The sequence below is a fragment of the Heteronotia binoei genome, chromosome 5 (assembly GCF_032191835.1).
Source record: "Heteronotia binoei isolate CCM8104 ecotype False Entrance Well chromosome 5, APGP_CSIRO_Hbin_v1, whole genome shotgun sequence".
In the NCBI taxonomy this organism is placed as follows: Eukaryota; Metazoa; Chordata; class Lepidosauria; order Squamata; family Gekkonidae; genus Heteronotia; species Heteronotia binoei.
In genome coordinates, this window is record NC_083227.1 from 159,781,770 (window position 1) to 159,804,325 (window position 22,556).

Below are 22,556 nucleotides of genomic sequence, written 5' to 3' on the forward strand. Positions count from 1 at the left end.
CCCTCACTCCCCGCCTTCCCCGCCCGCGCGCGGGGCCCGGCGGCAGTGGTGGAGGCCTCTCCGTGGCCTCCGCTGGTCGCTGGAAGCCCTCCAGAGACTCTGGAGGGCCTCCAGCGACCAGCGGAGGCCGCGGAGAGGCCGCGGGGCACCCGGCGCTGGTCCCGGAAGGCCTTCCAGAGCCTCTGGAAGGCCTTCGGGGACCAGCGCCGGCCAGCGAAGGCTTCCCCGCGGCCTCCGCTGGTCCCTGGAGGCCCTCCAGAGACTCTGGAGGGCCTCCAGCGACCAGCGGAGGCCGCGGAGAGGCCGCGGGGCACCCGGCGCTGGTCCCGGAAGGCCTTCCAGAGCCTCTGGAAGGCCTTCGGGGACCAGCGCCGGCCAGCGAAGGCTTCCCCGCGGCCTCCGCTGGTCCCTGGAGGCCCTCCAGAGTCTCTGGAGGGCCTCCAGGGACCAGCGGAGGCCGCGGGGAAGCCGCGGGGCACCCGGCGCTGGTCCCGGAAGGCCTTCCAGAGGCTCTGGAAGGCCTTCCGGGACCAGCGCCGGCCAGCGAAGGCTTCCCCGCGGCCTCCGCTGGTCCCTGGAGGCCCTCCAGAGTCTCTGGAGGGCCTCCAGGGACCAGCGGAGGCCGCGGGGAAGCCGCGGGGCACCCGGCGCTGGTCCCGGAAGGCCTTCCAGAGGCTCTGGAAGGCCTTCGGGGACCAGCGCCGGCCAGCGAAGGCTTCCCCGCGGCCTCCGCTGGTCCCTGGAGGCCCTCCAGAGTCTCTGGAGGGCCTCCAGGGACCAGCGGAGGCCGCGGGGAAGCCGCGGGGCACCCGGCGCTGGTCCCGGAAGGCCTTCCAGAGGCTCTGGAAGGCCTTCCGGGACCAGCGCCGGCCAGCGAAGGCTTCCCCGCGGCCTCCGCTGGTCCCTGGAGGCCCTCCAGAGCCTCTGGAGGGCCTCCAGGGACCAGCGGAGGCCGCGGGGAAGCCGCGGGGCACCCGGCGCTGGTCCCGGAAGGCCTTCCAGAGGCTCTGGAAGGCCTTCGGGGACCAGCGCCGGCCAGCGAAGGCTTCCCCGCGGCCTCCGCTGGTCCCTGGAGGCCCTCCAGAGTCTCTGGAGGGCCTCCAGGGACCAGCGGAGGCTGCGGGGAAGCCGCGGAGCAGCCGGCGCTGGTCCCTGGAGGCCTCCAGAGGCCAGCCCCGGCAGCTCCCTCCCTCCCTCGCCGCGAGGCCGCCGCCGGAGGACTCCCCGCCGCCGCCGCCGCTGGATCCGCCGCCCTGGAATAAGGTAAGGGGGCCGAAAGCGGGGGGGGCGGGGGGCGGCCTTCCTTTCTTCCCTCCCTCCTCCCTCCCTCCCTTCCTTCCTTCCTTCCTTCCTTCCTTCCCTCACTCCCTTCCCTTCCTTCCTTCCTTCCCTCCCTCCCTCCCTCCCTCCTCCCTTTCTTCCTTTCTTCCTTCCTTCCCTCACTCCCTTCCCTTCCTTCCTTCCCTCCCTCCTCCCTCCCTTCCTTTCTTCCTTCCTTCCCTCCCTCCCTTGCCTTCCTTCCTTCCCTCCCTCCTCCCTTCCTTTCTTCCTTCCTTCCTTCCCTCCCCCCCCCTTCCTTCCTTCCCTCCCTCCCTCCCCCTTCCTTCCTTCCTTCCCTCCCTCCCTCCCCCTTCCTTCCTTCCTTCCCTCCTTCCTTCCTTCCTTCCTTCCTTCCTTCCTTCCTTCCTTCCTTCCTTCCTTCCTTCCTTCCTTCCTTCCTTCCTTCCTTCCTTCCTTCCTTCCTTCCTTCCTTCCCTCCCTTCCTTCCTTCCTCCCTCCCTTCCCTCCCTTCCTTCCTTCCCTCCCTCCCTTCTTCCTTTCTTCCCTTCTTCCCTTCCTCCCTTTCTCCCTTCCTTCCTTCCTTCCCTCCCTCCCTCCTTATGTTGTTATGTGATGCAGAGTGTTGGACTGGATGGGCCACTGGCCTGATCCAACAGGGCTTCTCTTATGTTCTTATGTGACGCAGAGTGTTGGACTGGATGGGCCACTGGCCTGATCCAACAGGGCTTCTCTTATGTTCTTATGTGATGCAGAGTGTTGGACTGGATGGGCCACTGGCCTGATCCAACAGGGCTTCTCTTATGTTCTTATGTGACGCAGAGTGTTGGACTGGATGGGCCACTGGCCTGATCCAACAGGGCTTCTCTTATGTTCTTATGTGACGCAAAGTGTTGGACTGGATGGGCCACTGGCCTGATCCAACAGGGCTTCTCTTATGTTGTTATGTGATGCAGAGTGTTGGACTGGATGGGCCACTGGCCTGATCCAACAGGGCTTCTCTTATGTTGTTATGTGATGCAGAGTGTTGGACTGGATGGGCCACTGGCCTGATCCAACAGGGCTTCTCTTATGTTGTTATGTGATGCAGAGTGTTGGACTGGAGGGGCCACTGGCCTGATCCAACAGGGCTTCTCTTATGTTATTATGTGACGCAGAGTGTTGGACTGGAGGGGCCACTGGCCTGATCCAACAGGGCTTCTCTTATGTGACAATACTGACTTTGGTGGACCCAAGCACTGATTCAGTGTAAGGGAGCTTTGTGTTTGTGTCTTCTAGTGCAATTTTGTTCTCAGATCCTGTATTTACTTCATCAGTATATGGGATAAGGCACTTTCTCAACTGTGCTGCATAATGCAGCCTATTTATTTTGTCCTGTTGGCTCTGTTGGCTCTATCTGCGCCACCTTCATCACTTTCGGGGTGTGGATCCCCCAGTGGAGTGGTCTCCCGACTCCCTCCGCCGGCTGTTTCTGATAGCCCTGCGCCCCCTCTTTCATTTGATATGTGTCCCGTGCGGGTGCCACCCTCCCGCCGGGAGATGCCGCAAAATGAGCCCCCTTGAGGCTTATGGCGGCAGGGTTCGGGGGAAGCGAGCTAGACTGCTGTTCTTTTGAGGGGTTATAGAGTGTTTCGAGCCCGTCCCTGTGGCATCGGTCCCATCATTGTGGGGCCCAGGGGGCCGGCGCAGCGGCATGCTGAAGCAGCCTGTCGGTCACTTCCAGGTTCCTGTCCTGCATCTTGACCGGTGTTATTAGTGACAGGCTGCTTCGGCGTGCCGCTGCGCCGGCCCCCTTGGTCCCACAACGATGGGACCGATGCCACAGGGACGGGCTCGAAACACTCTATAACCCCTCAAAAGAACAGCAGTCTAGCTCGCTTCCCCCGAGCCCTGCCGCCATAAGCCTCAAGGGGGCTCATTTTGCGGCATCTCCCGGCGGGAGGGTGGCACCCGCACGGGACACATATCAAATGAAAGAGGGGGCGCAGGGCTATCAGAAACAGTCAGCGGAGGGAGTCGGGAGACCACCCCACTGGGGGATCCACACCCCGAAAGTGATGAAGGTGGCGCAGATAGAGCCAACAGAGCCAACAGGACAAAATAAATAGGCTGCATTATGCAGCACAGTTGAGAAAGTGCCTTATCCCATATACTGATGAAGTATATACAGGATTTGAGAACAAAATTGTTTCCGGCGGTGATATTTGGGGGATTTTTGGGGACGTCACAGGAAGTGCTGTGAAGTCACTTCCTGTTTCCGGCAGGTGACGCGGGGGAAATGATGTCACAGGAAGTGATGCCACTTCCTGTTTCCGGTGGTGGCATGACATCACCGGAAGTGACGTCACCGGAAGTGACGTCACTTCCTGTTTCCGGCGGCGGACGCGCTCCGCGCGCGCGCACCCCCCCCCCAGTGTCCCTGGCTGGCCTTCAGACATTATGGTCACCCTACAGGGGATTACCTTTACCTTTTTACCACACATTTAATGGGATGTTGTGATTCCTGGCTGTTTATGGCCAGCATAGCAGTCTTCTTGGATTGGACTGGTTTGGGCCTCTGGGAATTACAGTTATGGGGCACCATCATGTTAATGTGTCATCTTTTAATGATATTTTTGTTGAGTTTAAGGCTATATTTTCTGAAGGACAATATAACAGTCCACGTGTTTCATTGGTTCTGGACTTACTGTGGCACCTATTTTTTATTTATTTATTTATTTATTTATTTATTCAGGATTTATATCCCGCCCTTCCCACGAATGGCTCAGGGCGGCTTCCAACAGTTAATCAGACATAAAATTTAAACAATTTCAAGTATAAAACAATTAAATATTTAAACAGTTAAAACCTTAAAAACAGAGTAATTCAGTTTCCTGTAAACAGATGGCTGGCCAGTTACATCAAGTTGTTATCCTAGCTAAATATAGGCTAGGTATAGGCTAGCCGGAAGAGGGTCGTCTTACAGGCCCTGCGGAACTGCGCCAAGTCCCGCAGGGCCCTCACCTCTTCCGGCAGCTGATTCCACCATACGGGGGCCATTTGGATGAAACTTCACAGTGTCGCATTTGCATTTTGGGAAAAGACTGATGCTGAACTTGATCATCTGTTGGAACTAGGCATATTTGGGATACGCCAATTGATACACCAATGAAGGTCAATGGGGACATTTATATTTGTGGTGACTATAAGTGCATCATAAACAAAGCTATGCAGCAGCATCTCTAGTCAATCCCAGTGGCAAGTCATCTTTTGGCCTCTCTGTTCGCAGAAAAGTTTTTGCTAAATTGGACTTGGCACAAGCCTATCAACAGTTGTTGGTGGATGATTCCATGGCTGATGACCAAACCATTACTACTAATTGTGGAGCCTTCAGAGTAAAGCAGCTTCAGTTTGGGGCTTGTGTGGCATTCCTGGGGTTTTCCAGAATCTGATATAGAATCTCCTTAAGGGAATCCCTGGTGTGGTACGCTATGTTGATGAGTAAGAACATAAGAACATAAGAGAAGCCATGTTGGATCAGGCCAATGGCCATCCAGTCCAACACTCTGTGTCACACAATGACAAAAAAAATTATATATACACACACACACTGTGGCTAATAGCCACTGATGGACCTCTGCTCCATATTTTTATCTAAACCCCTCTTGAAGGTGGCTATGCTTGTGGCCGCCACCTCCTCCTGTGGCAGTGAATTCCACATGCCAATCACCCTTTGGGTGAAGAAGTACTTCCTTTTATCCGTTTTAACCTGGCTGCTCAGCAATTTCATCGAATGCCCACGAATTCTTGTATTGTGAGAAAGGGAGAAAAGTACTTCTTTCTGTACTTTCTCCATCCCATGCATTATCTTGTAAACCTCTATCATGTCATCCCGCAGTCGACGTTTCTCCAAGCTAAAGAGTCCCAAGCGTTTCAACCTTTCTTCATAGGGAAAGTGTTTCAGCCCTTTAATCATTCTAGTTGCCCTTTTCTGGACTTTCTCCAATGCTATAATATCCTTTTTGAGGTGCGGCGACCAGAACTGCACACAGTGCTCCAAATGAGACTGCACCATCGATTTATACAGGGGCATTATGATACTGGCTGATTTGTTTTCAATTCCCTTCCTAATAATTCCCAGCATGGCGTTGGCCTTTTTTATTGCAACAAAGTACCTCACTGCTGATGCATCTATTGAAGAACTTGGAACATGAGTATGTGAAGTGTTACATCATTTTGTGAATGCTGGGTTGTGTGTTAAACATGAGAAATGTGTTTTTGGCATTTGCCCCCACAGACGGAAGGAAGAGACGGACACAAGGGCTTGGGTAACTAAGGGCCACTTTCTTTATTATTAAATCAACAACAAGGGCTATAAGCATAACAGGCAGCACGGCAGGGCCAGGGGATGAGATACCCCTCCCCTGCCACATGACGGGCGAGCCACTCTGCCCCTAGTTATAGCCAAAATGCATGGCTCGTACCCAGCTGGCCTAGCAAAGATTATGCCCTGGAGTTCCAGCCCCCATCCGCATGGCTGAAGGGTGGATCAATCCATGCAAACCCGAGGCAGTCCATCACTCAACTAGTCCTCACGGGCCAGGAATGATTTAGCTAGACCCTGTGCCCCAAAACTGGGATGTTATTGGTGCTCACAGAGCTGCATAGCGGAAGTTAGGCAAAAAACCCAGCCATACTGGATTCTGAGAGCAGTTGATATAGAAGGCTCTCCAAATCAGAGTAGAAATGTAGCCGTAACCAATATTTAAATAACATTAGCCATGCTTGTGTTTCCACAAGATTCATCCCTGTTTCTAAACATAGAACTGCATATGGTACGCACTTCGGGAATCCCAGGATTTTCCGTAGAAATTTTGATTGGACACCTTCAATGTTGTTGTCCAAGGCTGTGATCCAAACTGGGACCCCATATAAGAGCTGTGGTATCACTGTAGCCTTAAAGATTTTTAGCGCAGCTGGGACAAACTGATTGCCTCTCTATAAAAGAAGCGCTGAATAGCTGCAACATTAACATTGACTGACTTAATTATACAGTTATTATGATTAGTCCAAAGTGAGTTATATTGGAAATGAATTCCTAAATATTTATAGTATTTTACTTGTTCCATCTCTTTGCCACCTATTGACCATTTAATTGGTTTCCAAGATTTGGAAAATACAACAATTTCAGATTTGTCATAGTTCAAAAGGAGCTTATTGTAGTTAAGCAAAGTGATACAACGGGCAAGCAAGCGTTTTAATCCAATTCTGGAACAAGATAGTAAAACTGTATCGTCCGCATATAAAAGTAAGGGAACATGTCTGGCACCGAGTTTAGGACTACGATGATCGATATCTGACAAAAAGGGAGCAAAGTCATTAAGAAAGAAGTTAAACAGAAAAGGGGCCAACACAAAGCCTTGTTTAACCCTTTTGTTTAACGGGATTTTTGACGTAAGATTGCCTGATGAAGAGCATTTGACCTGACAAAAGTGAGAAGTATATAATTTTTTAATAAGCATGAGAAGTCCTTTATCAATACTTGTTTGTTCAAGTTTAGCCCAAAGCAGGTCCCTGTCAATTGAATCAAATGCTCCCTTTAGGTCTAAAAAGGCTACATACAATTTCATCTTTTTCCTGATACTGTATTTGGAAATTAGATGAGATAAGGTATTACAATGATCAAGAGTAGTTTTGCCTTTACAAACTGGTCAGTCTTAGAACGAAGCACTGTGATATATGCCGCTCCATCAGCAATGTGAATGTTTTGGGCCAATAAGGCCCTTCCAGAAACATCCCTGTTAAGCCAAATGCCCTCAAAATGAGGTTGGGGAATTAGTTGGGTGGACACCCGGCTTAATAGGAATCTTTTTACCAAATGTATACCAGGCTCAACCATCCAGATAGTAAATGCTCAATAAAAGGACTCTAATTTAATAAAAACCAATTGTAATTTATTTAGAATAATAGTTCTTTCACACAAGATAAAAATACAAAACAATCACACATTCACACAGGTCTAAGAAATATAGATAGATCGACAGGGGAACATATATGGATAAACAGACAGGGCAATAATTACCTCTCGCAGACTCCAAGGAAGACTCCGATGGCGACAAGTGAGGGAATGGGGGAGGACCCGAAACTGATCAGGAATCGGGGATGGATCTACACAGCGGGAAATGGGTTGCTGAATAGAAGCACACCTGTGGGTAGCTAGTCCACAGGTTATAAAGAGTCACCTAAGTCCCGAGGGGATGGGAGGTGACTCGGAGGGGAGAAGGGAGGTTCTGCTGGTGACCACGAAGGCTGGACATCGGCTGAACCAATGGTGAGTCTTTGGTGACACCTGATTGGGTGTTTGCTTTGACCAATGAACTTCACCTTCGTCCTGGGCATCCTGGAAACTTCCAGGTTGCGACAGGGCCTGAGACGGCTCCGATGGTATCAGTATAGAAATGGCTGGGTGCTTGGGATGAGATGGGATTATCTGGGAAGGTGACAATAGGGAATCAGATATTGACCTAGGTATCCCCGGTGTATACAAAAGACTTGGATGTGACAGGAGAGATCCTTCTTCTTTTACCATCATCTCCTGGGCAAGAGTTATTGTTTAGGATATTGCTGAGCAATTAGGATCAACAGTTGAGCAGTTAATCCATTCATAAAATGGATGGGTTGCTTGCGGGCTTGGAATGACTCAGGGTGCATACGTGAGATTCCTACTAAGAAGGAATGAAGTCCAGCCTGGCAGGAAGATGGCTACAAGTGGTGTTAGCGAAACACAGTGGTTTCCATGCTTAGCGCTTCAACACCGGTCGCCTGGACAGCTCCGTGGCGGCGCAGCTTCTTCCTCACCATGGCGGTCCTGCTCAGTGACGGGGGGGAAACGTTCGAGCATGTTGGCTAGCACTCTGTGCCTGTTTAGAATGCCTGCACACTTATGCTGCTTGTACACATGAGTCCTATTTGGTTCCTGGATGGCTTTACTCGCACTCTCTGGCCAGACGGGTGCAAGCTCACTTCTCCAGGTGCCCTGGCAACCGTGCTTGTGACTATAATATTTGGGAAAGAGGGGTCATTTCCTCACATCCCCTCTGGACTGAGCTACCAGCTCACTCACCCAGAGAACCCCAAAAAATGCCACCAGGGAGGCAGCATGAAAGAGAAGTGTTTCATACTCTGACTGACACACCTGGCCCCAGACTGACTGTAAACCCCTAAGAATTATGGGTGAAATCAACTGCCTTGCATCCAACCTAACCCGGCCTCTCCGGCCCACCCTTCGAGCATCTTCCGAATGTGGAAATCACTAGTTACTGGCAAAAGCCAAAGCAGACAACCGGCCCCTGCACTGCAATGATACGCAATAGTGGAGTAAATGCTCCACTGGAAGACGGCATTCCATGCTGTACGGTGCTCCTAAACTTCTCAAACTGGCTCACTGCCCTTGTGTATGATTTTCTAGTGCTAGAAGCAATAGTGATACTTATTGCTCTGCTGGCCTTGACCTGCCAATCGTCCAAATCTCCAAGGGCATCCATGTAGGAAGAAGATCTGTGTCTGGGGCAAGCTGATGAAACCTCTGCATCTGTTTGTGAGAGAGAATGTCAGCCACCCCATTATCCACCCCAGGCACATGTCTGGCAAAAAATAAAATATTCCGCCGCAGGCATTGCAGTGTGAAAGGCCGAACTAACCCCATAACCCTGGGTGATTTAGAAGTGAGGGAATTGATGACATGCACCACAGCTAAATTGTCACACCAAAAGTAGACTGTGTGGTCCGCCAACTCATTTCCCCACAACCAAACATCCACCAAGATCAGGAAGAACTCTAAGAAGGTCAAGTCCCTGGTCCACCCTGCATCTACCCATTCCATAGGCCAGTTCTCCGTGTACCAGTGTCCGTGAAAATAGATGCCAATTCCAGCATTGGATGTAATTTGAAGCTTGGCTTCCAACCTCAAATCCTCACTTCAAATGGAGACACCATTAAATGAGGCCAAAAACTCCTGCCACAAGAAGAGGTCCTCCCGTATGCATCTGGAAATCCTAATTCTGTGATGCGACTGGTGTAGAGCAGAGGTCCTCCCGTATGCATCTGGAAATCCTAATTCTGTGATGCGACTGGTGTAGAGCAGCCATTGAATCACACAGCCTCCTCAAGAAAGGACGGCCAGGAGCAGCCACCTTACAAGCAAAGTTTAGGTGTCCCACTAACTGCTGCAACTCGTTCAAGGTTGCCTTCCGCCACAACAAAAAATGGGCAACCCGCCCTTGGAGCCTCATTTTTTTTCCCCTGGAAGGTGAGAGGTTTGCTGCAAGGAATCTAGTTCAACACCTAAGAATGTCAATCGCTGGGTAGGGCCCTCTGTCTTCTCATGGGCTAGGGGGACATCCAACTCCTCAGATTGCGCTGTAAAGGCCGCCAGCAAGCGGGCACACTGGCCGGAGCCCAAGGGGCTGGCAAACAAAAATTCATCAAGGTAATGCACCACATTGATTAAACTAGCCCTACAGCACACACCCCATTCTAAAAAAGAGTTAAAGCGCTCAAACGCAGCACAAGAAACAGCACCCCATGGGCAAAACCCTATCCATGTAAAACTGCCCATCAAATTGGAAACCCAGCAATTCAAAATCCAAAGGATGAACAGGGAGAAGGTGAAAGGCAGACTTTACATCACATTTCGCCAACTCAGCACCCACCCCACAGCGCCTCACCATGTGAACCGCTGCGTCAAAAGATGTATACCACACAGTACACAATACCTCAGGTATGGCATTGTTCACCGACTCCCCACAAGGGTAAGATAAATGGTGGATCAATCTAAACTCTCCTATGGTCTTTTTAGGCACAATGCCCAAAGGAGAGACCTGCAGAGAACCCACAGGAGGTACAGGAAATGGACCAATCACCCTGCCCTCAGCCAATTCTTTCCCTATTTTTTGTCGAACTATATGCTCCATACCTGTAACTGACTTCAGGTTATTGGCCATAAACGGCCTTCTGGGTCCCTGACAAGGAATTCTGAAACCGAACTTAAAACCGTTGAACAAGTAAACTGTATCCTCAACCTTAGGATAATTACGGAGCCAGGCCTCAAGCACTGTCACCCTTATTGAGTTGTGGCTCTTTTCCAAAAGGCTTGTTTGTCCCACCAGAGCCCTGCCTGTGCAGCCCCTTCCTGGGTTTACCCCGGGAACAATTCATAAAGGAGTGAGACCCTCCACACAGAGGGCACTTGTGCTTAAATGGGCAGTTCTTCCTTCCACACACGCCCAGCGAACCAAACTCCCAGCAGAGCAAGTGGGGTTGAACTGCCTGCCCTGCATTACCATGGGAACCAGAAGCAGCGGCTGTGCGCTGCACAACATGGCCGCTGCCTGACCTATCTCCGAGATTAGGTCTCTTTGGAGACATAACCTGCAGCCACAACTGTGGCTGAATTTGATCCCATTGAAGGGATGGGTTCAAGGCTGTCCTCATCCTGAATTCCTCATCGTACTGAAGCCAGGCAGGGCCACTAAAGTTGATGTAGCTCTTGTATATGTTAGCAAAATACTGGAAAAGGGAAATGGCCCTCCACGGATGAGACCTGGAAATTTTTCCGGCATAGATAATGAAACCGAGCACCCAATTTGCCCAGGTCCTATCTACTTTACGCCGTTTGATTTTCTCCTTTTCCCTATCATCAAGGTCCTCCTTATCCTTTTTCTCAAGCTCCCTGTAAAGCAGAGAAAAAAGGTCCACAAATTCACCCTTTAATATTTTATCCTTGGTGGCTGACAACAAGTGATCCCCTAAGGGAACAGCCAGATCATCAAAAGGTAAGGCCTTAGCAAGCACCGAAGAGTAAGATGGGCACCAGGGATAAGGTAATCCCCAGCCACTGCAAGGGGCCGAAGATAGTTCAGGAAACTGACCAGGCAGACCACCCCAAGATGCTAGAGGGTTAGCCGAATTAAAACCCCAAGCCCAAGGTTGAGAATTAGTAAACACTGCAGACTGGCTATTGGCCACAGGCCCAAATATATCTGTCTGCCCCCATGGCCCCCATGGCCAAGCTACATTAGTGTGTTCTACAGAGTCGCCCCTTCCAAACTGCACACCTTGCCGGGCGTCCACATCAGGAACTTCCACCGGGAGATGTGACGCTCCATCCATCTCAACAGGGCTGGACCTGCTCTCAAGAGAAGACAAGCAGTTAAGAATCTCTTCTTGAAACCGTTTCCTATCAGCAGCCTTGACAGCTTTGGATGAAACGCCCTTCTTACTCCCAACCTCTGTGATATGGGGCTTGCCACTAGAACTCTCCAAAGCAGCCAACCTAGCTAATACAGACTGCTCAAAGGAGTCATCCTCATATAAGATAGGCTGAGGCACCAGGCACTTATAAGAAACTGGCCAGCGAGGCTGGGATTTTGGTGCAGGGCTCTTGCCCTTTGATTTTCCTTGCCCCTTAGGCATGGCTAGTGAGCCCAATATCTAGCCTGCAAGAAACGGGGGTGGGGGGGTGGCTCTAAGCAGAGACTAACAAAAAATGGCTGCCGCCCTGCCTAGCAACAGGGAAGTAATAAGCAGAGAAAATGGCCTCCGCCCTGCCCAGCAACAAGGAAGTAATAAGCAGAAAAAATGGCCACAGCCCTGCCCAGCAACAGGGAAGTAATAAGCAGCGAAAATGGCCATCGCCTCACCCAGCCACAGGGGAGTAATAAGCAGGAAAAATGGCCACCGCTCCACCCAGCAACAGTGCAGACCACCCCAACAATAGGACGGGGGGAATGAAGAGGGCCCCGAAGCTAGACCCCCTAAACGGCCCGCCCAGCAACAGTGCAGACCACCCCAACAATCAGGATGGGGGGACTGAAGAGGGCCCCGAAACTAGACCTGATATTCCCAGCTACAGAGGGGGAACAACCCCCGGGAAAAGGCAGAGAAAAACCGCTGGCTGAGCTAAAGAACCCAGCCAGCAGCAAACCGCAGTGCCAAAAAGTGCACCCGCCACCTCCACGCAGCCGAAAACCATGTGATCGCCGTCCCTTGATGCTCAAAAGCGGCTGTGGCCGCCAGGAAACCGCCGCCACTGAGCTACAGCCCCTTCCTCTGAAGCTCAGCCGAGGGATCGCCACCGCTGCTTGCAGCGGCGCGAAAACCAACATGCCGAAAGGCCCCGTGCTGGGCAGGACAGGAGGAGCTCGTCCAAGCGCTCTGCTCCCTGAGCACGAGGCAAAGACTGGGAGGCAGAAGCGGAGACAGCCGTTAAGGCGTGCCTGCTCCGCCCTCACCTCCCATAATGCCCTGCTCTCTCCTCCTCCTTACGATGGGGCAAAAAGGTCCCCGGAGACAAGGCTGTTTTGTCTCTGGGGGCCTCTGGTTGGGAGCCTCCGGTTGGGAGGATCAACCAAAGAAGGAAGCTGGAGTATGAAATCCTATCCATACATTTGCTCTAGATGGCCCTATTTATGTTAGAAATTATGGTTCCGGGTCAGCATGGATCCCTGCTACTATGACACAAGCTATGGGTCCCCTATCTTATTGGGCAGAGACATCAGATGAACTTATGTTGTGATGACACGTGGACCAAACGAGGGGATGTGTGCCTGATTCATTGATTTCCTTTTGCTAGTGGGAGTTATGCAAAGGTCAGCGTTATCCCAGTGGAGGGAATAAATGAATAAACTTCTATACAGGGACCAGTGCAAGGTCATGTTGATGTGGAGCCTAAGTCTCAAAGTGAGTTGATGGCTATAGAAACACCAGTTGTTACAGAAGTTACACCACCTCCAGTGCAGGGTTATGGTCACCCACAGCATAATAGAATTCAACCAAGATACCTGCAGGACTATGTCAGCTAGGAGGGAAGGGGTTTAATGTATTGGTTATTATGACTTGCCATAGTATGTGTTGTGAGAGTTTACCATTAACTGGGCTGATTATACTTCATGCAGAGCACTTGTTTTCTGAATCTTATCTTGCCAGCAGCTGTGGCTGCTGTGATGATGTTTGATTTTATGGAGCTGTAAAAAAAACATTTGTTTTACCTTTATGGACATTTTATCTTTTCTCGAGACACAACACAGGGCGGGTCTGTCCAGCAAAGATAGTCGTTGCCAGACTGCTTTGCACAACCCACCCATTTAAATATGTCAGCATATTTATGAAGTGATGTAGAACTGCATAATTCAATAATTCAACTAGTTACACCCAAAGCTGTTTTCTTGTATATTCATTAGGGGGACTGCATCTTCATTAGGAGTGTTCATCTCCAAACACCAACTTTTGTCGATTTTCTCTTCTATTCCTTTCTCCATCTCTCAGAGGCTTGCTTCATTCCTTCTCTGCTCACGATGCGGCAAGACTTTGTCATTAGCTGTGCACCACAAAGCAGGCTGGGTAGCATCTGTGGCTGATTCTACATTCATGTTTGGGTCTGATTTTCTGAGCACTGAAATCACCTTCTAGAAATCTGGAGTATATTTTTTCATCTACACTCAAAATTTTGCTCCCGGACTTCCCCTCCACATTTGCTTGCTTTACTGGAGGGGGGAAGGGGGGCAGGTTTAAGAGTTCCTTTGTTCTTTCTTGAGAAATGAGTTTATTGCCCTGTTTCCCAGGAAAGATATCATCTTTACGGTCCTGTGGAATGGGCTTCCTGGAAAACCCTCATTCAAAAGTAGTCTTGGAAAGTCAGGGGCAACTCCATGCTGAAAATGGTGTCAGAGCCAATTCAGGAATTTAAATGCAAATGACAGTCAAAACACCGGAGCAAGACAGAAGTCAAGGCACATTGTAATGTAGATGTTGAAAGCGCAGCATTACTGGATCTTTTGCCCAGTGTAAAATCAGTCTGCATCGCTGATGAGGAGATGGAGAAGACAGTTTCACTGCTGAAGACAGGACTTGCCAAAACAAGCTAGGATTCACTTGCTTGTGGACCCAATCCTGCATTCAATAACTAACCAAGGTAAAACAAGACATGAAAGATTTCAGGTTTTCATGGCTGGTAACATCATTAGGGTTTGTAGAGTCTTTCGAGATCAAGTGCCGTGTTCTACTGGAGAAAGTTTTCCTTCCAGACGTTTCGTTCTCAGCTGCGGAGAACATCCTCAGTGGCGTTGCAGCCGGAGCAGGCGCTCAGACCTTCTTGGCTGCTGTGCACTCAATGCACAGCAGCCAAGAAGGTCTGAGCGCCTGCTCCGGCTGCAACACCACTGAGGATGTTCTCCGCAGCTGAGAACGAAACGTCTGGAAGGAAAACTTTCTCCAGTAGAACACGGCACTTGATCCCGAAAGACTCTACAAACCCTAAACAAGACATGGTTTTGCATTTTGTCTAAACTGATCACTGTGAGAGTTATTAAGATTACTGCTATTCTTTCAAGTCAGGTGTAGAACCTAGCCAGTAGCTCATTTAAGACAGTAAAGGAGCAGATCTGTTGTTCTTGTTTTCTCCTTTCACATGGGCTATTTACTGTGAATCTGGTCTTGAATTGGTCCACGTTCACACTGAAGTGTGCAGCATACACTGAAGCTCAATAACATGTTCCTTTTCATTCTATGATTACTTTTGTCCTTACACTCCAAATTTAAGTCAACTAAATTCCCTGTTGTGTGGAAAGTTCTGCTTGTTTGCTGCCACAGTTACTGAATGTTACTTTTTCCATTTATGATCATGATGTCATTCAAGGTGGTGCCCAGTGCAGAACTCTGAGTTGGAACTCCTGCCCATGTTTGTTATAATTTGTTATAATTTTTGATTCAACTGTGGACATTGTCCAGCAGACAAGATTATCTTATTTTTTTTTCATCCTGAGGTGCTTTCATGAGTCTAGCAGCCTAATGCAGCCCCGTGGAGATGTGGAAAGAAAGAGATAGTGAGGGAACTCTCTTTACTCAGCAAAATGAACACCAGTCTGACTGTCATGCTTTCCTGCTTTCACCATGGGGCTCCTGATGCCAGAAACCCAGTTGGGGCAACTGACAGGTGGCCTTGGGTGGGCTTTGGATGGGCTTGGGCCAGGGTGGCCTCAGGTGATTGCAGGTGCCAATAACCCTGGACAGTCTCAGGTGGAGTCCAAGTGGGCCCAACCTGTTTGACTCACTGTTGTTGCTAGCCATTTGGACAACAATGTGTATGGTTTTGTGGTAGAGCTTTGAGAAGGAGGCGAATAGGTGGACCGTTCCAGCTAGCTCCAGCTGACTTGGTTGATTCGATCAATCTCAGATGGTTTTGGTTGATCCCAGATAACTTTGGGCGGTCTCATATTTATTTATTTACATTTGACTTCTGCTCTCCTTGCAAGTGGGCTCAGGGAGGATGACATCACAGGTTCTTAAGCCATTGGCTCATGATAATAAATCAATAAATACATACATAAAGACATTTAAGAACAGTTAAAACAATATGATCTGAAACAGCACTAGTAATATAAGTGCACAGTCTCCAAAGCTGGTGCCACTAGATCCCTCTGTCTTCTTAAACTGGGTCATGCTAAGATGGAAGGCTTCAGCAAGGGAGGCCAGCACCACACCCCCACCTCATCCAAAGGCCTGGCAGGACAGCTCCATTTTACAGGCCCTGTGGAATGATAATAGGTCCCACAGGGCCCTGATCTCTAATGGGGGCTTGTTTCACCAGGCCAGGGCCAAGGCAGGAAAAGCCCTGGCTCTAGTTGAGACTAGGTAGATGTCCCTCAGGCTGAGGTATCAGGCCTGGGCTGGGCCCCTCCCCCATCAGCTGTTGCCCTGCCCCTACTGCCCCAGCACCTGGCAGCTAGGCTGGAGTCTCAGAACTGGGTGAGAGACTGGGTTAACATCACCCAGGTGGTCTCTTCACCCTCGCTGGGACTGGCTCCCTCTCTCTTGGCTGCCCAGTCTCTTAGCGCTTCTCCCCACAACCCCACTCAGCCTCTCCCTTTTATAATCTCCCCTGCCATCTCCTTCCCCTCTTGGCTCTGGCCCCGACCCTCTCTATCAAGCCGAGACAACCAGGCGGAACTGCTGGAGTTCCGGCTGGGCCTTGGGGCAGTGGACAACCAGTAGACGTTGATCAGACAAGAGCAAGGCTCCCTGGGGCACATATGGGGAGAGGTGGTCCCTCAGATATGTCAGTCCCTGGTTGTGCAAGGCTTTAAAGGTCAGTATCAATACCTTGAATGGCATCTGGTACTCAATATTTAGCCAGTGCAACTGGGTAGCACCAGGTGAATGTGTGCCTGCACAGGTGATACAGTCACCAGGTGTCACTAGCTGGAGTTTCTGGATCAGCCACAAGGGCAAGCCTATGTAAAGTGAGTTACAGTAATCAGGCCTGAAAGTGACCACTGCGTGGGGCATTGCAGCCATATCCTGGGGGAGAGATAGGGAACCAGTTGCCTGATCTGTCAAAGATAATAAAAGACCAACCTGGAAACTGTAATGACCTGGGCCTCCAAAGTAAGCAAGGCATCCAGGACCACCCCCAGGCTCCTCAACCTCTGGGTTTGCACAAGTGATGTGCCATCCAAGGTGGGTAGCCTGATTCCTGATTCAATTCCACCCCCCCCCCACCCCCGACTCAGGTGCAGGACCTTTGTCTTAATTGGATTATGTTTCAACTGGCTCTGCTGCAACCATCCAGCCATGGCCCCCAATTCCCTGGTTAGATTTTCCAAAGGAGAGTCCAGGCAGTCATCCATCCACAGATATAGCTGGATGTCATCCAAATCTTGGTGACAACCCAGCCCAACATCTAAATGTGCTCCCCGGTCCTTCTGGGTGAGGGGGCACATTTATATGTTAAACAACATTGGTGAGAGGATCACTCCCTGTAGCATTCCATGTTCAAGTGGGTATCACAAGGATATCCTCTTGCCAAGTGCCACACTCTGTCCCTGACCATGGAGAAAGGAACAAAAACATTGTAGGGCAGTCCCCCAAACTTCTATGTCAGTGAGACTGAGGGTCAATTGGTCAAAGTTGACTGTGTCAAAAGCTGCTGTCAGAAGTAGCAGCAGCACTGCCCCGCTCTGATCCAGGTGTCTCTTGAGGTCATCTGTGAGGGTAACTAGTGCCATCTCCATCCTGTGGTCAGGGTGGAAACTGGACTGAAATGGGTCAAGGATGTATGTGTCATCCTGGAAAACCTGAAACTGTTTGGCCACAGCCCTATCAACTACCAGAAATGGAAGATTTGAGACTGGGTGGTAGTTGGCCATGTTGGTTTCTTTAAGAAAGGACAAATCACTGCCTCCTTTACCCCCACTAGGAATGTCCCAGAAGAGAGGGATAACTTGATAATTTCTCCCTGGGGCACTTGGAAACCATCCCTGCAGATTTTAACCAGCCAGGAAGAGCATGGGTCAAGGAGGCAAGTGGTTGGCTTCACAGCTGCCAGGACTCTGTCAACATCCTCCTGATAAGTCAGTTGAAGGTGGACAATGGGTTTCTAGTTCCCTTATTACTGTATCAACTGTCATTGGGAGGTCCTTGTGAAGCTTTAAGACTATCAGTGAAATAAGTCACAAATGCCTCACAGGCAATGTCCAGTTCCCTACCATTTTGTTTGTCTTGCGGCAACTAAGTTAATGATTGAATAGTTCTAAACAATTGTGCTGGGCATGACTTTGCAGATACAATGGAGGCCACATAGAATTCTCTCTTAGCGGACTTCACTGCATATCATAAATGTTCTATAAGATGTTCTTGCCACTTCATCACGAATATGCCAGCACACTCACTCTGGCTGTCTCAGCTCTCGTTTCATCCTCCACATCTCCAGGCTATATCATGGGGCTGCTTTTGTTGGGGGGTGGAGAGAGCACCAGGAGGTGGTATCACCAGCTTTGGAGACCCAGGAATACCAGTCCTACACCAGCACATCTAACAAATCACCAGGAGGCTTCTGATTCTGCAGAGCTTCCTGAAGCTGCTCAGAATCCATTTGGCTCCTTGCTTAAGTATAAATATGCTCACCACCTAAATGGGGAGGATTTGGCATGCCCAGTTGGCCCTTCAGAGCAAAGTGGTCTGCCCATGGGACTGCATCCCACAGCCTCCATGAACAACATGAGGTCCTTGGCCTGAGAAGACACTGCATCATCAATATGGAAATTGAAACCCCCCAAGTCTAATAGCCTGGGGTACTCCAGGGTCCAGCCAGATATAGCATCTAACTGGCCAGGCAGGATATCTGTTGGTGTATTAGGCAGACGGTACACCAGTCAGGTAGCCAAACTCTCCTCGTCATCCCATGCCAGGTCAACACATTCAACATCAGTGATTTTGGGTGCCGGGAGTGCCCTAAAGGAAAAAAGAATATTAAATAAGCAGCACCACGCCCCCAGCCAGTTATCTGGGACTGGCTGAGTGTTGAGAACCCAGGTAGAGCGAGTTAGTTAAGGGTGACAGTTTCATCCTCCTGCACCCAGCTCTCAATCACACAAGCCAGGTCTATGTTGTGCTCAGCAAGATACTCTCTCAGGTCAGAAGTTTTGTTGTTAATAGACCTGGCATTAAACAATGTGTCAGAGATCTGTAAGCAGTCCTAGCCTGGCTGCAACTGACATTCCTTGGGATGGGACATAGGAAGGAAGAGGTCTGAGCATTGCCATATCTCCAGCCTATTCCATTCCATTCAATGGAATAGCTCCACCACTATATCTCCCCCACTTCCTATCACTGGTATCCCCAACCCTTGCATGGCCTCCCCTGCTCAATGTTTTTTGGCCCATAACAGACCTGTCAAGCATCCAGCAGCAAATCCCAGTTCTAATTCCAACAGTGCTAACCTGAAACCTACTGACTGCCTTCTAAAATCTAGCCCTTAGGCCATCCTTCCCCTCCTTCAACTTATCAACTCACCCTACTACAAACCTCCCAACTGATTAATAACATCAAAGATTTCAGGCTTTCATGGCTGGTAACATCATTAGGGTTTGTAGAATCTTTCGGGCTCAAGTTCTACTGGAGAAAGTTTTTCCAGAAACGTCTGGAAGAAAAACTTTCTCCAGTAGAACACGGCACTTGAGCCCGAAAGATTCTACAAACCCTAATGATTTATAACATGTTTGAACTAATTAAGGTGACTAATTAATACGAAAATTCCTAATCCTGTAGCAGGGGGAAAAAATCTATCAGGCTAGAGGACAAATAAATTTAGAACCCACTATCTACTTCCCACTAGAGAGCCAGTTTGGTGTAGTGGTTAAGTGTGCGGACTCTTATCTGGGAGAACCGGGTTTGATTCCCCACTCCTCCACTTGCACCTGCTGGAATGGCCTTGGGTCAGCCATAGCTCTGGCAGAGGTTGTCCTTGAAAGGGCAGCTGCTGTGAGAGTCCTCTCAGCCCCACCCACCTCACAGGGTGTCTGTTGTGGGGGAGGAAGGTAAAGGAGATTGTGAGCCGCTCTGAGACTCTGAGATTCGGAGTGGAGGGTGGGATATAAATCCAATATCTTCTCCACTAACCGTAGGGCCCACCCATTAATAAACAACTTTGTAATTGAACACCATGGCTCACTCTGGGAGCGTAAAAGAGCTTTCGTGGAAAAATAAAACTGAGGATCATTCACTGGGTAAAATATAAGTTATACCAACAAAATCATCATTTCCAATACAAAGTACAAGAGAAGAAAATGTAGTCTAGGTTTCTAATAGAAATTAGCACGGCTAGTAATACTCCTTTCTGTTCTGTTCAAAGGAAACACACACATTGGCTAATTCATTTGAGGCCTACTTGCAGCATTGTAAGTAAAATCAGGCAGTTCCCGAAAGATTTACAAGCACTAATGAAAGTTCTAAGGCACTGCTGTCAGAGTCAGACAGGCTATGATGCTAGAAGGTATTTTCTTTGTTTCCTCTTTTCCCTTATCTGTGCCAGAGAACTGAAGCAAAATACTTCATTTATTTTTCAAAAAATATCTGCTGGAAATGTAAAGATTTCTAGTAAGTTGACATTTCTTTATCACACAGAGCAGGCTTGATCAATTAAAGTATTACAGAGTGCTATAGATTTTGCAAGTTTACGTAACATATAACTGAACTGAACACACAACTGAACTGAAAAAAAAACCTGTAATACAAAGTAAACCCCCACAGTTCACCTGTTACAGTACACATATGGAGTTCTGTTCATGTCAGGACTGCCTAATTTCCACACAAGCAATAAACATATTCATCATACAGATTTAGGGCTTCTACTATGCATACTGAGCTCTATGGAGAGCTCACTCTGCATAGTTCTATCTTGTATCAAACATGTAGCAGCTGTATGACTGTAGAAGAACAATCTTGCTATAGCAGTTTTCTGTGTAAGTAATGGGGTTGGTAAGTCTCTCCTGTCATGCCAGTTCTGATTCCTAAACTGCAAAAGCATGAACCCGTAAATGTTGAGTGTTTTTAAAGAGTTCACCTGTGAGTGCAAATTATTCTACCTGAATTCTTAACTCAACCGTGTCAGCAAATTTCAATAAACTAAAATGTGCATATTTTATCTTTCCTTTTTAATATTTAGTGCTGAAATATATTTACTGCTGCAATATAATTGATTGCAATATCTCTCTCTCTGTGTGCAAATTGCATCTAAAAATTTAACTATACAAATTGTTTTAAATATTTAAAAGCCCAAACTGACTACCAAGTGCTTTCCTTTAAACCAAACCTTTCTACGCTGTTGAATCCCTGTAGCCTCGTGATAGAATCGCCTAATTTAAAATGTTTCCAAAAAGATCTGTCAGTCATCAACATAACAAGGAAGTGATCAGTCACAAGAGGTAAAGACAGGCCAAAAAAAGGCTAGCTTTTATTGACATACTTGCTAGCCATTCAAAGAATTCTAAATAGGATGCTGGATAGTGAAGCCGAATTGTTTTCTGTCATGCATTGTGTTGTATTATGTTTGCATGAAAAAGTAATAACTGGTTTTGTTTTGTTTTTTAAAAAAGGGAAGCCAAAATTCCACTTACAAAAGCATCTAAAAACAGATTGCAAAATAAGAGCCGGGGGAATCAATGAGAGAATAAAGTTTGCAGATGACAATGGATTTGGTGCTTCCTGTTAAACAGGTTAATCACTTAACCAGTTTGGTGTAGTGGTTAAGTATGAGGACTCTTATCTGGGAGAACCGGGTTTGATTGCCCACTCCTCCACTTGCACCTGCTAGCATGGCCTTGGGTCAGCCATAGCTCTGGCAGAGGTTGTCCTCTGCTGTGAGAGCCCTCTCCAGCCCCACCCTCCACACGGGGTGTCTGTTGTGGGGGAGGAAGGGAAAGGAGATTGTGAGCCGCTCTGAGACTCTTCGGAGTGGAGAGCGGGATATAAATCCAATATCTTCACATCTTCTTCTTAATCACTTGACAGTTTAGTGTGGATAAAGAAAAGTGGATCCAAATATAAAGTATATTCCTCTTGGAATGAAGGAGTCCATCAGGAATAGGGTATACAGCTCAGGACTGGGAACGGGGGCTGCCTTTGGTACCACCCTGGCTAGGCTCTTCTCCACAACTTTTATGGCTTCAGGGTGGTGCTCCAGGGCGGTTGCCTGCTTGCTACACCAGCCAGCCATGAGCCGGAGAGATGCTTGTGCCTGGAGAAGGTGCATTGTCCAATGGAGGGCGAGGGAGTGGTCCAAGGATGACCACTTGCCTTGCTTATTACATGCTCCTGTCTTTCCCCCCTTACTGTACAGTATCTAAATAGTTACTCAAGTGACCCTTGCTTAAATCCAACATGACGTCTGTCTCCTTGTTCTGATGGAGTAGGGGCAATTGATATCTGTTTCTTAACATTTTCAAGTCAGATATGTTCAGCAGCTGTAATGTCTTTTATCAGTAGGAAAGAGTCCACTCAAAGCCTCAAGTAAAACCAGTAAACATGAGAAATTCCTTGGCATCCCCAACCCAAAAAGAATGTGTACAGATAAGTGTACCCTTCTCAATGAGCAGTGGCTGAAGGAGTAATACAAGTCTTCCCAACAAGGCAGGCTGCATCATTGGGGGAGGGACAGTGGCTCAGTGGTAGAGCATCTGCTTGGAAAGCAGAAGGTCCCAGGTTCAATCCCTGGCATCTCCAAAAAAGGGTCCAGGCAAACATGTGTGAAAAAACTCAGCTTGAGACCCTGGAGAGCCGCTGCCAGTCTGAGGAGACAATACTGACTTTGATGGACCGAGGGTCTGATTCAGTATAAGGCAGCTTCATATGTAGGAGGGATGGTGGCTCAGTGGTAGAGCATCTGCTTGGGAAGCAGAAGGTCCCAGGTTCAATCCCTGGCATCTCCAAAAAAGGGTCCAGGCAAACATGTGTGAAAAAACTCAGCT

At 48.9% G+C, this 22,556-nt stretch overlaps 1 non-coding gene across 1 annotated transcript; it reads left to right on the forward strand.

Moving 5' to 3' along the window:
• Nucleotides 1–22,240: 22,240 nt before the first annotated feature.
• Nucleotides 22,241–22,311, forward strand: TRNAS-GGA (transfer RNA serine (anticodon GGA)). Its single transcript has one exon. It is a non-coding gene; the product is annotated as a tRNA-Ser (tRNA).
• The last annotated feature ends 245 nt before the right edge of the window (nucleotides 22,312–22,556 follow it).